We start from the raw sequence: 15,323 nt of genomic DNA, 5'->3' as shown, positions 1-15,323 counted from the left end.
CTGATGTAACTATTGTGATTTGACTCTCTAATTTAAGGGCATAAAAACTATGTTTGGAAGTTGTGAAATTTTTGCTAAATTTCCATTTTATTTTTTTTTCCACAAATAAACGCAAGTCATATCTAAGAAATTTTACCACTATCATGAGGTACAATGTCACGAAAAAACAATCTTGGAATCACCAGGATCTGTTGAAGCATTTCGTAGTTATGACCTCATAAAGTGACAGTGGTCAGAATTGTAAAATTGGCCTGGTCATTAAGGCTGTGTTCACACACAGCGTTTTTTAGCGTTTTTAACTCGGTTTTGTCTCTAAAACCGCTGAAAATAAGCTTCCCATTAATTTCTATGCATTTTGTGAATATTGATGCGTTTTTTACCGCAAAAAACGCATCGCAGTAAACGCAGCATTCTCATTAATTTTGCGGATTTTTCCGCGTTTCTGGCTTGTTCAATGCGTTTTGAAACCGCTGCGGGAAAAAACGCATCAAAACCACAACAAAAACGCGAAGACAAAGGTGTGGTTTCTATTAAGGGAGTCAGGTTTTTGAGCAGAAATTTTCTGCAACATGTGCACTTAGCCTTAAGGTGAAAACGGGTTTCATCTCAAAGGGGTTAATAATACCATTTTGGTGCAGATATGATCTTTTGATCGCCTGTTATTGCATTTTATTGCAATGTCACAGCAACCAAAAAAAGTAATTCTGGCGTTTTGGAACTTTTTTTTTTTTTTTTCTCTTTACGCACTTTAGCTATCAGGCTAATCCTTTATTTTACTGATCGGGCGATTCTGAATGCAGCGATACCAAATGTATGTTTTGATTTTATTTTTTATTTTCAATGGGCAAATGGGGGTGATTTGAACTTGTGTGTGTTTTTTAAACACTTTTTTTTACTTTGCCATGCTTCAATAGTCTCCATAGGAAGCTAGAAGCTGGCACAACTTAATTGGGTCAGCTATATAGACGTGATCAGATTGCCTCTTTATAGCTGAATTACTGACTTGCTATAAACACCGACCACTGGGTGGCGCTCATAGCAATTTGGCACTGACAACCAGGAGACCTCGGGTTGCCGTGCCGACACACTGACTCACTATCACGTGACACGGGTCACTGGTGTGCATATTTCCGGCCCGATGGCCGGAAGCGCCATTTAAATGCTGCTGTCAACGTTTGACAGCAGCATTTAGCTAGTTAATAGTCGCAGGTGGATTGCCACTCCATCCGCAGCTATTGCGGGCACATGTCAGCTGTTCAAAACAGCTGACATGTCCTGGGAAAGATGTGGGCTCACCGCTAGAGCCCACGTCAAAGGTAGAGATACCGACATTGGGCTAATTATACATCTGGTGTCGGTAAGGGGTTAGTGACATGGTAAGGGACATAATGTTGATGTAAAAATAAAAGCTTTTGCCTATATAGTCAGACTAAAATACCAGTCAACAGTTGGGACACTTGTTCATGCAGTGGTTTTCTTGTATAGAACCAATGTACCTACACAACGTGTTCGACTCGCCTTATGGTTGCAAACTTTGTAAAGGTTGGTGATTAGACAAATTGAAATCTTGACGAGACATGCCTGTTCATTGGAAGCCATTCCAAGTGACTACCTGTTGAACCTGCTAGAATGCATGAGTAGAGTAAAGCTGTCATCAGAAGGGGTACTGACATTAGTATAGCCATATTCTGGTGTTAAATATGAACTTCTTGGGCTATATGCACACGTGCAGAATTGCCGCGGAAATTTCTGCTGCAATTCCGCAACTCCCTGCCGTGTGAAATCCATATGCGGAATTCCCATGAAAAACTAGCATTTTGCAAGCGTAATTAGCTAGCAGAATGCTAGCGTTTTCCAAGCGATCTGTAGCATCGCTTGGAAAACTGACAGGTTGGTCAAGCATAGTGTGACCAACTTTTTACTATTGAGGCTGTGTAGCTGCCTCTGGAGGTTCTGGTCAGCTTATCTGGTCTCCACTGGTGTTTTCTTTCTGTCAACCCACACCTAAAGGCCCCATTACACGTATCAATGTCCCAGCGATCCCACCAACGATACGACGACCCCTCCAGCGATCAGGACCAGCGAGCAAGCTGGTTTCCAATGTAAACAGCGGGTATCTAAGAGCCGCGCGGCTCTTAGTTACCCGCTGTTTACCTTGGAAACCGGCGGGTATCCAAGAGGTCTCTCGCTGGCCAGTGCGCATTGCTGCGTGTGACAGCGAGAGATCAGCGATGCTGGTTTTCAAGGTAAACAGCGTATATCCAAGCACTGCGGCTCTTAGATACCTGCTGTTTTACCTTGGAAACCAGCATTGCTTATCGCTGGTCTCTTGCTGTCACACGCAGCGATGCACGCTGGCCAGCGAGAGACCAACGATCAAAAAAAATGGCCCAGGACGATGGAGCGCAATCAGCGATACCCGGCAGGGGGGGCAGGTCGCTGATTCATGTCCCACAGCGAGATTGCTGTGGCGTCACAAAATCAGCGATCTCGCTGGTGATATCGCTGTGTGTGATGGAGCCTTAATTCCCACTAGTCTCTTCTCTCCCTGTAGTAAACATCTGTCTAGATAGGGCCTGGAAGTAAATGCCAATCATGACTGATAAGTATCAGACTTAAGAGCCGTTTACATTGTGATGCACCAGCGATCCGACCCGCTTTTAACTAAATGATCGCTAGTGAGCTGTCACACAGGCAGATCACACAGCGATGCAGCAGCGACGCAGCGCACGATACTCACCTTTCACACACAGCGATCCCGCCGCCCGCCTCCACGCATCGCTCGTCAGCGCCACAGGAAGCTGACTACAAATGGAGCCGGACATTCTCACTCGATCGGCGATTGACAGCGGGGGAGCCGGTCGGAGGTAAGTATCACGCATAGCGATATCGCTATGTGTAAAAACCCCCTATAGGCTATGTGCACACTCTGCGGTTTTTGCTGCCGTTCCGGCCGCAGCAGTTCTGCAGACAGTGTACAGTAGCATGTTATCCTATGGGATGCACATGCTGCGGATTTTTAACTGCGGAAAAGCTGGGGTTTGGAATCCGCAGAAAGAATTGACATGTCACTACTTTTCTGCGGATTCTGCTGCAGTTCCGCAGATAAAAAAAATCCGCAGACCAATCCACAGCATGTGCATGTAGCCTTTAAAGCTGCAGGATTCTTGTAAGGGCAAATATGTATTTTTTTTTTTTTTTATGCGCACGCATTTTTATTTTTTGTGCACACGCTGTGGTTTTGACCACAGCAGTTCTGCAGACAGTGTACAGTAGCATGTTATCCTATGGGATTAACATTCTGCTGTGCACATGCTGCGGTTTTGAATCCACAGAAACAATTGACATGTCAATTGTTTCTCCGGATTCTGCTGCGGTTTGCCACCTATTCCATTGTACAGGTGGCAAACCGCAGGTCATTTTACCTGCGGTTCTGCAGATAAAAATCCGCAGACCAATCCGCAGTGTGTGCACATAGCCTTAAAAAGCTAAAAAAAAAACCTCTCAAACAGCTGGATTCCCCCTTTTACAGTTTCATAGAAATCTTAAACTACTCTTCATTATATGGGCCAGACAAAATTGTTGGCACCTTCAAGTTATTTGATTACAAATATTGCGAGTATGCAACCAATCACTTCTCAAAACAATCAAGCTTCTTACACCCCTGAACTGGAATTTCGGACCCCACTTTTGCAAACTGAGGGATGCCTTCTCCCAACAACAATTTTAATCTCTCCACAGGTGTTCAATGGGATTTATATCTGGACTCATTGATCACTTCAGTAAGGCACCCAGAAACGGAAGCAAAGCGCTGAAGAGTTACGAAGTATGTTTGGGGACATTGCCCTGCTGCAAGACCCATGATCTAGGATGCAAACAGCTTTGACAATGGGTACTACATTGCAACCCAAAATCCTTTTGGTAAGCTTCAGACTTCATTATGCCTTGTACACTGCATCCAGTGCCAGAGGTGGCAAACCAACCTCAAACATCTTTGAACCTTCACCATATTTGACTGTAGGTAATGTGTTCTTTTCTTTGTAGGGCTAATTCTGTTTTCAATAAGCAGAGCTTTATGGTAGAGCATATCATACTACTATCTTGGTCTCTTCTGTCCACCACACGCTTTCACAAAGATTTTGGCAAACTGCGCTCTAGCTTTTTTTTTTTTTTTTTTCTTTTTCTATCAGCAGTAGGGTCCTCCTGGGTTTCCTACCATAACATTTCATTGAAATGTCAACAGTGTGCATCCATTTCTGTGCCAACTGAGCCTGCAGGACAGCTGGAATTTCTTTGGACTTGATTAGGGCTGTTTGTCCACCATCTGGACTATCCTGCATTGCAACCTTTCTTCAATTTTTCTGATGTCCAGGGAGACTACAACCCATGCCACTGTAGCTAAACTTGCTTATTTTGCACACTGTGGGCAAAGCAATATTAATATCTTTGAAGATTGACTTATAACTTTGATATTGTCTATTCTACTATTTCTAAACAGTTTTTCGGTGATTCCTTTGTATCCCTGTTCATACTGCACCCACACACAAATGATACACCATTTGAAAGGTAAACTTGCCCCTTCAGCAAGAAAATAGCCAAACTACACATCCACGATTTGATCACAAAATACAGTTTAAACATTTTCATAAACCTGCAGTAAGGAAAAATGACCTGCAGGTGGCACTACAGTACACCAAAGCACGCTAACAACACATTTGTAAACATGCACTGCTTTTTCGCTCATTACTTTGCCCCACACACAATATCTGGTTTCAGGTGTGATTTTCATATTACTAGCACCTGTTACTTGCCACAGGTAACTTTGTTTCAACCAGTTGATGCTCGTTCGAATTTGTTTACCCAGAATTCTGGAAGGATGGCAACAATTTTGTCCTGACCATTTTGCGGACATTGTGCATGAAATTATGTACAATTTACTTTCTTTATATTTCAATTTAAAGAAAAACTGCAAATGATTAACTGTATTAACTTTTTGGGAGAAATACTTCTTTTTCTGGAAAAATTTCAAGGGTGCCAACACTTTTTTGGCCATGACTGTATGGAGAGATGAAGACAGACACTGATTGCTCGAAGCTGCTAATCACTCTCTGCCAATCTCCAGGCAATGTGACAGGAAACATTTTGACACTTCCTGTCACAGGCTACAAAGCAGTAATCATCATCCCACAACATGTAATTGGAGGACAAGGTCTTTTACACGTTGTGTGTTCTCTACTTGGCGTGCCCCGTCAGTCAGCACAGCCACCAGTGAGATTTCTTTTAGCAGCAGGGGAGCTTCTTCCATACTGATTGGTGCTGCTCTACTCTCCAGTGCTACAATGAGCACCCAGCTATCTGGTGGAGCAGCACATGCTGGGTTCTCTAATAATCTTTGCTCTCCATCTCCCTACAGACATCTGCTGCTCCTGTGACTTGGTGCACCTGCCCAATTCAGCTGCATGTACTCTGAGAGGAAGGGTGGTATTGTAAAATATATTGGCACTGACTGGTGCCATGACCTGCTGACTTAGGCACTGGATCCCCAGTGCCTAGTGGCAAATGCAGCCCTGAAAATGAGTATTAAAGGGGCTGTTCCCTACCAGACAACCCACTTTTAAATCTGCAGTGCCCCAAATGAAACGAAACCATACCTCCCTCAAACCTGTTTTGCCAGTAAAAAATGCATGTCTCTGATTTTACAGGCACACGGTCCACAAAAAACCTAAACTGTTGAACAGCTGCAAATACTGTAATGGTTGTGTTCAATCGGTAAAAATCACTTATGGTTCACGGACATGTGAAATGAGGCTAATGAAGGATAATTTGTCTAGTGATTTATACTGCACGAGCCACAAATGTTTTACTTTGTTATACTTCAGTGATTCACAGAATGACCTGATTGGAAACCATTCTGTAAATGAAGTGACTAGTCAGATGTGCCCCCTGCTGGCTTATCCCTGGGTCCTTGACTAGATTGATGGTCTGCTTACCCAAATGGGGAGAAATGACTGTCTAGATGAGCACTTCATAGTAGAACATGTCTGTAATGAAGAAGTAGTAGCCTGGACAACATGTATTATGACTGTTGCGCCAAGTCTGAAACATGAATAAGTGTTGGGACTACAGAAGCCTTTGATGTCCCATTCTGAAGCCTTACATACAAGGGGAGTTCATTTGAGATTCCCCTGACCCATGCCCTGTGGACTGAGAGCATTGAAACTTGGCAGTTATTAATCCTTCTCTACATAGGTGCCACCTAGGGACACACTTCTCCCATCTCATTAAATCACTGTAAACACATCGCTTGTAGAAGTCGACAGGCTGCTCCAAAAGCCACATTGTGACTTCGGAAATCAGTTTCATCTGGAAAATGCTTTCCCGTCTGTGAGGGATCTCACAGGGGAAGGGAGGCGTCGAAGGACCCGCAGGGATTGACTCTGGCGCAAAAACTTGCTCCAGGTCAGTCAGGGAATTGCACCAAGGCAAATAGTCCCCGGAAAGGCTTCCCTTTTAGTTACGAGTTGGTGAGGGAGGGGGGATATATATTTAAACCTCCTGGTCGTCACTGCCAGAGTAAATCACTAAGACAATACTGTATTCTGCCACCAGTTCCTCGTTCGACATAAGCCCCACGGCCAACAACAGGCTTATATCGGGTCAGAAACCAACCCAGGTATCGTACAATTGACCGACCGAGCGTGTGGACGTAGGGATTTAGTGAATCAAGATAAAAGAACTGCCCAAGATTTTATATTTAATCACTGAAAAGGCACACTAGAAATATACAGATACATATTTACAAGAACAATATACAGTCACAAGTGTAGTACAAGGATAGGGTATAGATAGGTTGCATTTACCATGTTATGTAGCATGTGATCACAGGTCCAAATGCTTTCCTGGCTGCATTGGCTAATGTATCCTCCAGCCATTAAACAACTAAGTCTAAAATGAGGGTCTGCCTTGTATCTCCCAGGCTGTTCCCTCCCACACTCTTCTGCCTCCCTCCTCCCATGTCTGAGAATGATTTTCTGCCCAGAGTCGTGGATGGCTCATAACTTTCCGCCCGAAGCTCTGAATGGGTCGGTGGCACCGCCAATGGGTTCCGCTGGATTTTGCCTGCACATAAACTAAATATGCCTACCGTATGTACTTTTAGCTATGTTTTATAACTCCCTAATGCAGGGTTCTGGAGGTGGCTAGATAATATGGGGAAAGGAATGCAGATTCCAATAATGTGCTCTGCTAGGCTCAGAGATATTGCATTCTGTTATAGGTTATTTTTCAGATTCAATACCTCAGAGCCTGCTGTGACTTGTATGACTGTTTCCATGTGCTTCTCTCAGGCAAAGCCAGCTGCAAAAAAGTTTGCACCCTTGTGTGAAGAGCTTCAAATGGTTTGTTCTTGGTTTTTAATTAGATAAACAGTGCATGTCTTTTTAGCCTGGGGGAATGCCAAGGTGGGGGCACATTCCAGGAGGGACATCCCTGTCGTTTCACACCATCAAAAATAACTGTTTGAAAAAACGGTGAAAAAAAGCCCAATGGTGTGAGGTTGGGTGAATAAGGGGGATGCGGTAGAACTTCAAAACCACTGGTGCATGCTTCCATTTGGGCGACATGTGAGTTGTGAACTGGTGCATTGTCTTGCAGAAGGCAGACACTTTGGGTGAGCATTCCACATCTCTTGGTTTTGATGGACTCACAAGAAAAAGGGAAGGGGAAAACATAAGAACAGTGCGACCACACTTAGAATACTGTGTACAGTTCTGGTCTCCAGTGTATAAGAAAGACATAGCTGAACTGGAGTGGGTGCAGAGTGGGCGCATGCCCAAGATTCCCAGCCCCGCAGTGTGAATAAATCATAAGCGACTGCGGGGCGTGATCTGTGGCCGCGCGATATGAAGGCCAGGATGTGATCTGAGGGCACGGCCACGTTGGGCAGCGCTAACTGCGCATGCCCACGAAACTATAGTACAGCGCAGGCACCGGCATTTCAAAAGAAAACTGAGGAGGCGGCATCAAATATGAAATGACTGATGGATGCGAGGCGTCTGACAGAGGGGGAAAGACCTGCCCCCCTGTCAAAAATCAGGTATTTTTGAGCAATTTTATAAACTATTTCTGCGGTGGAACGGAAGCTAAGTAACAGCCACCTTGACAGAATATAGAATTAGTGCTGCACAAGGTGGCTATTTTACTTAAAAACACTTGGGAGGGGGGGGGTGTGACAGGTTCCTTTTTAAGGCCTTAATCGCTACCTCCTGGAACTGAAGGTATGAATGACGTAGCAGTCTCACCTGCACATAGTGACAGTAGGAAGGCATTGAGCATTGCCATTTGGACAGTGTGCACGGCCAGCTTTTTGTATCACACCTTGGTCTTAAAGTACTGTTCGGCTGGAGGAGTTGATCAGAGATCAACACCCTCCATATTTTTGTTGTACCCCAGTACAGTCCGGTTTGCTGACCTGTGCAGAGGTACCTTGTACAGTGCTGAGGGTGCTGCCATCAGTGTATGATGGTCAAGAAGACATTCCTCTTGTCCTTGACCACCAGCAAGTGTTTGCTACATTGGGCTTTGCGGTCACCCCATCTGAGCATCTGCCCAAGTAGTGTTTTTGGGCGGCATCTCTGATTTTTGCAGAGAGTACCACAAGCTGCTGTACCTCACGCAGAGAGGGCTTTGAAGAGTGGGGATGCTGGTATGTTATCAGTGTAGAGGTGAACTTTGTTTCCACCAGTGGGTGCACCAAATTCCACACAATTTTCTCACTCCCAGGATAGACGGGCATTCAAGGGGTTCAGTCCTGGTGTATTTTCCTTCATAAACTCTAAACCTGTGGGTGTACCCTGAGATACTCTCATACAGCTTAGTTTAATGCTGTACCTGGCCCTCTTGCTGGTCAGGTACTGACTGAATCTGAGCTTTCCCTTAAAATGAATTAAGGACTCATCCACGCAGATGTCCCTTTGGGGCACGTACACTTCAGCAAACTTTGTTGAAGTGTAAGATGACCGTCTAAACTTTGAACAGACAGAGTTGGGGTCACCTCGTGGGGGACACTGCATTATCGGTATAATGCAGAAATTTGTGGATGGCGTCAAAACGTGTTCGGAACACTGTCGTGTTGTATAAAACATCAACACTAATATTGCCGAATTTCTGGCTGCTTCAGGATCCCGATGTGAAGGACCAGGCCCCAAAACAGCATCATTTCAACTGCGTCTACAGGAGACCAGTTAGAAAATGATGAACCAGGGTTTCGTGCCAAAACAATGATGAGCATACAAATTAGTTTGGCCCACCATGAGGTTAACAAAAACCTTAGAGAAAAAGACTTGGAAAAAGTATAGTTCTGTAAGGCCGGTGGTGTCAAACTTGATTCCTGATTCTGCTACAAAATCAGGAATCTGTGGCTCATAATTTTTGAGGGATGAGGTCCATAATGGGATGCGCTGGTTCATCTTCTGGAATGGTGGGCGCTGTTTCCTCTGTCCTGGGACATCCGCGTGTCAGTTCAGCAGGACCTGAAGAGGACGACTAATGTGGGATCCCCTCCCTAGCTATCTGTGTCGGAGGCAAGGAAAGCATATGCCTCACCCACTGAATAGCGAAAACCAAAAACAAAACACAAAACAAATATCCTGGAATAAAAAAGTAAAAAAATATATTGCAAAAATTGCATGAAGGTAGTAATAATAGTAATAATAAGGGTATTTAGTTAACATAATTTTGATCAAAATAATGTAGAAGCCATCCCGCCACGTCACGGCAACCCTTGTGGGACAGTCCTAACTCTTGTATTTAAAACCTTTCCACTTGTCAAGTGACGTGAATGTGAACAAGGACAGAGGGACTGAACCACCAGTAATAGTATAGGCCAGACAGGATGGATTTTCCAACTCAGAAACAGGGCGGTCACACCCTTATATGCACAGAATGCACAATGAAACAAATGAGAAACTGGGTCTGAGCAGAAAAAGTAAATTAATGTGCATGCAAAATGTAATTGCATATGAACACATGACCTTTACACAGAGAAAACCAAAAACAAAACACAAAACAAATATCCTGGAATAAAAAAGTAAAAAAATGTATTGCAAAAATTGCATGAAGGTAGTAATAATAGTAATAATAAGGGTATTTAGTTAACATAATTTTGATCAAAATAATGTAGAAGCCATCCCGCCACGTCACGGCAACCCTTGTGGGACAGTCCTAACTCTTGTATTTAAAACCTTTCCACTTGTCAAGTGACGTGAATGTGAACAAGGACAGAGGGACTGAACCACCAGTAATAGTATAGGCCAGACAGGATGGATTTTCCAACTCAGAAACAGGGCGGTCACACCCTTATATGCACAGAATGCACAATGAAACAAATGAGAAACTGGGTCTGAGCAGAAAAAGTAAATTAATGTGCATGCAAAATGTAATTGCATATGAACACATGACCTTTACACAGAGAAAACCAAAAACAAAACACAAAACAAATATCCTGGAATAAAAAAGTAAAAAAATATATTGCAAAAATTGCATGAAGGTAGTAATAATAGTAATAATAAGGGTATTTAGTTAACATAATTTTGATCAAAATAATGTAGAAGCCATCCCGCCACGTCACGGCAACCCTTGTGGGACAGTCCTAACTCTTGTATTTAAAACCTTTCCACTTGTCAAGTGACGTGAATGTGAACAAGGACAGAGGGACTGAACCACCAGTAATAGTATAGGCCAGACAGGATGGATTTTCCAACTCGGAAACAGGGCGGTCACACCCTTATATGCACAGAATGCACAATGAAACAAATGAGAAACTGGGTCTGAGCAGAAAAAGTAAATTAATGTGCATGCAAAATGTAATTGCATATGAACACATGACCTTTACACAGAGAAAACCAAAAACAAAACACAAAACAAATATCCTGGAATAAAAAAGTAAAAAAATATATTGCAAAAATTGCATGAAGGTAGTAATAATAGTAATAATAAGGGTATTTAGTTAACATAATTTTGATCAAAATAATGTAGAAGCCATCCCGCCACGTCACGGCAACCCTTGTGGGACAGTCCTAACTCTTGTATTTAAAACCCACTGAATAGCGTAGTTGGGAGGGGTGGGTCTTTTTTATGAATATGGTAATTGTATCAGTACTTTATTTTTAACTGTGTGGGGGGAGAATAGTGCTTGGTGTACACTTTTGTCTGTAAAGAAAAAGCTAAGAAAAAACAACCAGGGAGAAAAAAGTCTGTGAAAAGTGTAAAACAGCAGGCACAAGCTCTGAGTGATCTGCGTCACTAGTCAAAGCTCGACGGCTGCTGGATGTGTGCTCGTGGCTGGCGCAAAGGGGGTGAAAAAAGTTTGAAAACAGTGAGCACAAGTGTTGATCTGTGAACTGCATTACCAATCAATGCTTGGTGGCTGCTAAATGCGCTCTGAGGCGGCGCAAAGGGTGGTGAAGGGGGTAAAAAGGTGTGGAGGGGGATTGGGGTGGATGAAGAGAGATCAGGCAGAGATCAAAACTTGGTTGTCTCTCCTTTCTTCTGTCTTATCTATCTTCTCTGTTCTTTGAAAAAAAGGATTGTGTTGTCATAGGCTTCTGTGGTACCACAGCAGCAGATCCTGTAGTGTGACTGCTCTGCAGGAATCCTCAGCTAGTGTGAGGATCGGCAGTTCAGTCAGAGCGGTCATAGTGCTGCTGTGACCTGTCATTGGTGCAATCAATGTCATCAAACAGCCTAGGATTGGAGTTCACAGGCAGATCACAGCGCGGTCACACTGCGGCCTATGATGGGCGCAATCGATGTATTGTGCTTATATCTCCGATCCTAGGCAGGGCACAGCGTGGTCCTTTCCGGCGTTGCCAGGCACCAGCCTAGGATCGGTGCTTGTTCCTAGGCTAGGATATTACTGTCTCTGGCAATGAGAGATGCTGTGATTGGCTGTTAAGAATTGAACAGCCAATCACAGCGATCGAGGATGTGGGAGGGTGCAAGACACCCCCCCCCCCCCCCAGCGGATGACTGCACCATCTGCCAACAGGTAAGATGGCAATGGAATTTTAAGGTGATCACCGCGACTTCGGTCGCAGTGTCACATTAAGCATATGACGTTATGATCCGTCAATAGTCAAACAGGCCCATGTCACATGGATGGATCATTAAGTCCAATGTTAAAGGGCTCAAACCTGTGGTCTTCTGATCTTTTTGCATTGCAATAAAGTGTAAATTGTCTCCACACTGGTTGCAGGGGCTATCACTCCGGTTAAATTCCACTGTCAGTGATTCACAGTGGCATATAAATGGCAGCAATCGAGCCAGCTCTGGTTGCTGCTGTTACCCAGGCAGATGCTGATTCTTTAGCATGCTTGGCTCCTAAGCCCAGTCCACACACGGAGCCCAGCCCAACTTACAGCTGCATCCTATTGTCGTTTGTGTGGGGGGGGGGGGGGTGGATGTGGAGTAACTTTTTGTAGTGAACAGCCTTATTCTCTATTTTGGGAAGGCTTTCTCCCAAGGTTTTAGATTCAGAGAACATGGGAAAAATTCCCAGAGTTGATATCACTTATCTACTTCATTAGAAAGGTATTGGATTAGGTTGAGATGAAGTATATTTGAGGTCCAGTCAAAAGGACCTTCCCAATAGCTGTTCCCACAAAGTAGAACTCTGCGTTTTGATGCAGAAGTCGTTCGTGTTCTATGTGACCTGCTGACCTCTGCTGACATTTAGTGGCAGCCTTCAGTTTGTAACCTCTCCTACTTCTCAACTTAATTCACCATCAATCTTGAAATTTCTTTTCTATTAAAATATTTCATGACCTGACTTGCAATGGTGACCTCTTATTCCAGTACTATGATCTGATTTGGTGAGCTCTTTAGAACGAGTCATTCTCACAAATGTTAGTAAAGGGCAGACTACATGCTGAGGGGCAGGTTTTTATACACTTGTGGTAATGGACAAATTTAGGAGAAAAAAGGAGCAAACGAATCCAAGTAGTATAAAAATATCCAAATCCTATATTAAATGCGAGCACAGAATATATAAATAACCTGCAAAGTTGCAGATGACAAATAGACACCAATATTAAGAAGGCAGGTTTCTCCTTGAGAAAGCGCCTCCTGAGCGCGAAACGTACGTCGGAGGTTTGTTCCACGGCTGGGGCTAACTGTGCACCACCTGGTAGCTTTTTCCATATGAGTGTCGCTGATATGATGTAACATATGATGAATTTTATGGATTCTGCTTGCCGTCATTAGCCCTATTGCCTGATTACACATCGGCTGGTTGCCCTGAGGATATTTTGTCCAGCCTATATGGCGATTATTTGGCATTTGTAACAGCCCTTGTGTCGGCATATTTTACAAACTATCCTGGCTAATGTTATATACAGGTGCATTTTTTTTTTTTTGTTTTTTTTTTTCACCCCCACCTGCCTTCTTAATATTGGTGTCTATTTGTCATCTGCAACTTTGCTGGTTATTTATATATAGTCTGTGCTCTCATTTAATAAAGGATTTTGATATTTTTATACTACTTGGATTTGTTTGCTCCCTTTTTTTTCTCCTAAATTTGTATGTTTATGGAGCGGAACAAAATATTATGGCGGCTTATTTCCATGGATTGCCGCATTGTGGTTTGTTGAAGGTATTGGGCTCATGTTTATTTCTACTTGTGGTAATGGGACTGAATGAAAATCCTGAATTCAATGAGTAAGGAATTTCCAAAACTTTTCTGTATGTAGTGCTCGGGTCAAATGACTTTGAGATGTATGCATGCCTGTTTTCAGATATCAGTACATTTTAGCAATTTCATATGTACCATTAACTTCTCTCCATAATGGGTATTGGTAAGGTTCACACACTTGTTCATGCAATGGCTTTCTTTGTAGACATGTGCACTTTATAGACTCAAGGCAGCAAAATCTTAAAGGAATGCATATTATGTTTAGATATTGGCATCATGTTCCACAGCACTTTAAGGGCCTTTTACACATGGTGAGATTGCTAAAGCGTCACCGTTTTTGTGATGCAACAGCAATATCACTAGCGATCTCACTTTGTGACACGTACCTGCGACCGCCCCCCCCCCCCCCCCCCCCCTGCTCGAATGTCCTGGGCTATTTTTTTTTTTTTTTTTTTTCCTCCTCGCTGGTGCCGACTAGTGATGCATGGACGCAGGTGGAAGTCGTCGTCATCGCTACGGTGTGACAGGTAAGAGCGACCACCAACGGATCGCTTATTACTGCTGCATCGCTAGTGAGACCTGCCTGTGTGGCAGCTCACTAGCGACCACTTAGCGATGCACCAGCTATCCTGACCGGGTCGTATCATTGTTGGGATCGCTGGTGCATCGCTAAATGTAATGGGACCCTTAGTCTTCTCTGTCCCCATTGGGGTTTACTATCTCAATTCCCTATCTGTGTGTCTTTGACGAGTGGGAGGATACTTGCACAAGCACAGGGAAAACAAATTCCTTGCAAATGTCTTTGAGATTTGAACTGGAGGTCCCATTGCTGGAAGACAACAGTGCTAATCACTGAGCCACCATGCTGCCCAATATGGAAACAAGGAGACACAAACTAGAATGTAATTAAATGCCTCATGGTGTTGATTCTGCCGCACTAGGGTGTGGCCCGTCTTAATTGTCTGTGGCCAAATTGGATCTTTGGTAGAGATTTTACGTGCACGGAGAAAAGAATACACAAGACAAGGTGTATCATGTCAGTATGATTCTTCTCTGTCTTTAATCCAAAAAATGAACAGCTTTTATACGGAGTATGTGTTATTACATCATGGGTACATTTCTAAGTTATTATATACCGTTCCCATGCCGCTACATATCACTATGTACGTTTCTGAGTTGGGATAGCATGCCATTGCAGAATGTTAGCCATGCTGGGCAAGTGTGCCTTGAATTTGTCTAGCATTCACAAGAGAACCTGACTTTTACTATATACTGCAGTGCTAGTTTTGCCATGTCTAGTACAAGCAATCAGATAACTGCAGATAAAGTCCCCTAAGAGGACTACAAAATAAAGTAAAATGTGAAGAGTGGAAAAAAAAAAAAATTCTCATACCTGACACTGTCAACTCTAATTCTATATTTGAATAATAAACCTGAATAGTAAACTGCATAAACAGAATAAAGTTGAAACTGAATTGTGGTGTTTATTGGTGGTAGTACTTGCCTGGAGAATCGCGTTGACCTTTTTACTACAATGAATACCTTTAAAAGCATTTGGAATGTCTGTGTACATTGATTAAAATGAATAGTACCTTTCAAAACCACAACTACTAAGGAAGGTACTTTGAGGAATGTA

General features: G+C 43.3%; 1 protein-coding gene across 2 annotated transcripts in view; it reads left to right on the top strand.

Annotated features, from left to right (window-relative positions):
* CNOT6L (CCR4-NOT transcription complex subunit 6 like) overlaps nucleotides 1-15,323 on the top strand; it is a 100,404-nt gene that overhangs the window by 24,526 nt on the left and 60,555 nt on the right. Inside the window, exon 2 of one of the 2 annotated variants that reach the window (XM_073542088.1) lies at nucleotides 3,742-3,921. The exons of the other annotated variant lie outside the window; for it this stretch is intronic. The gene's annotated coding sequence lies outside the window, so the exon portion shown is untranslated. The remainder of the gene's footprint in view (nucleotides 1-3,741; nucleotides 3,922-15,323) is intronic. 2 annotated transcript variants of the gene reach the window in all.

Source organism: Dendrobates tinctorius, unplaced genomic scaffold (genome assembly GCF_039654945.1).
Source record: "Dendrobates tinctorius isolate UK_male_01 unplaced genomic scaffold, ASM3965494v1 ptg000011l, whole genome shotgun sequence".
Lineage (NCBI taxonomy): Eukaryota > Metazoa > Chordata > Amphibia > Anura > Dendrobatidae > Dendrobates > Dendrobates tinctorius.
This window is presented reverse-complemented; position numbering and strand designations above follow the sequence as displayed.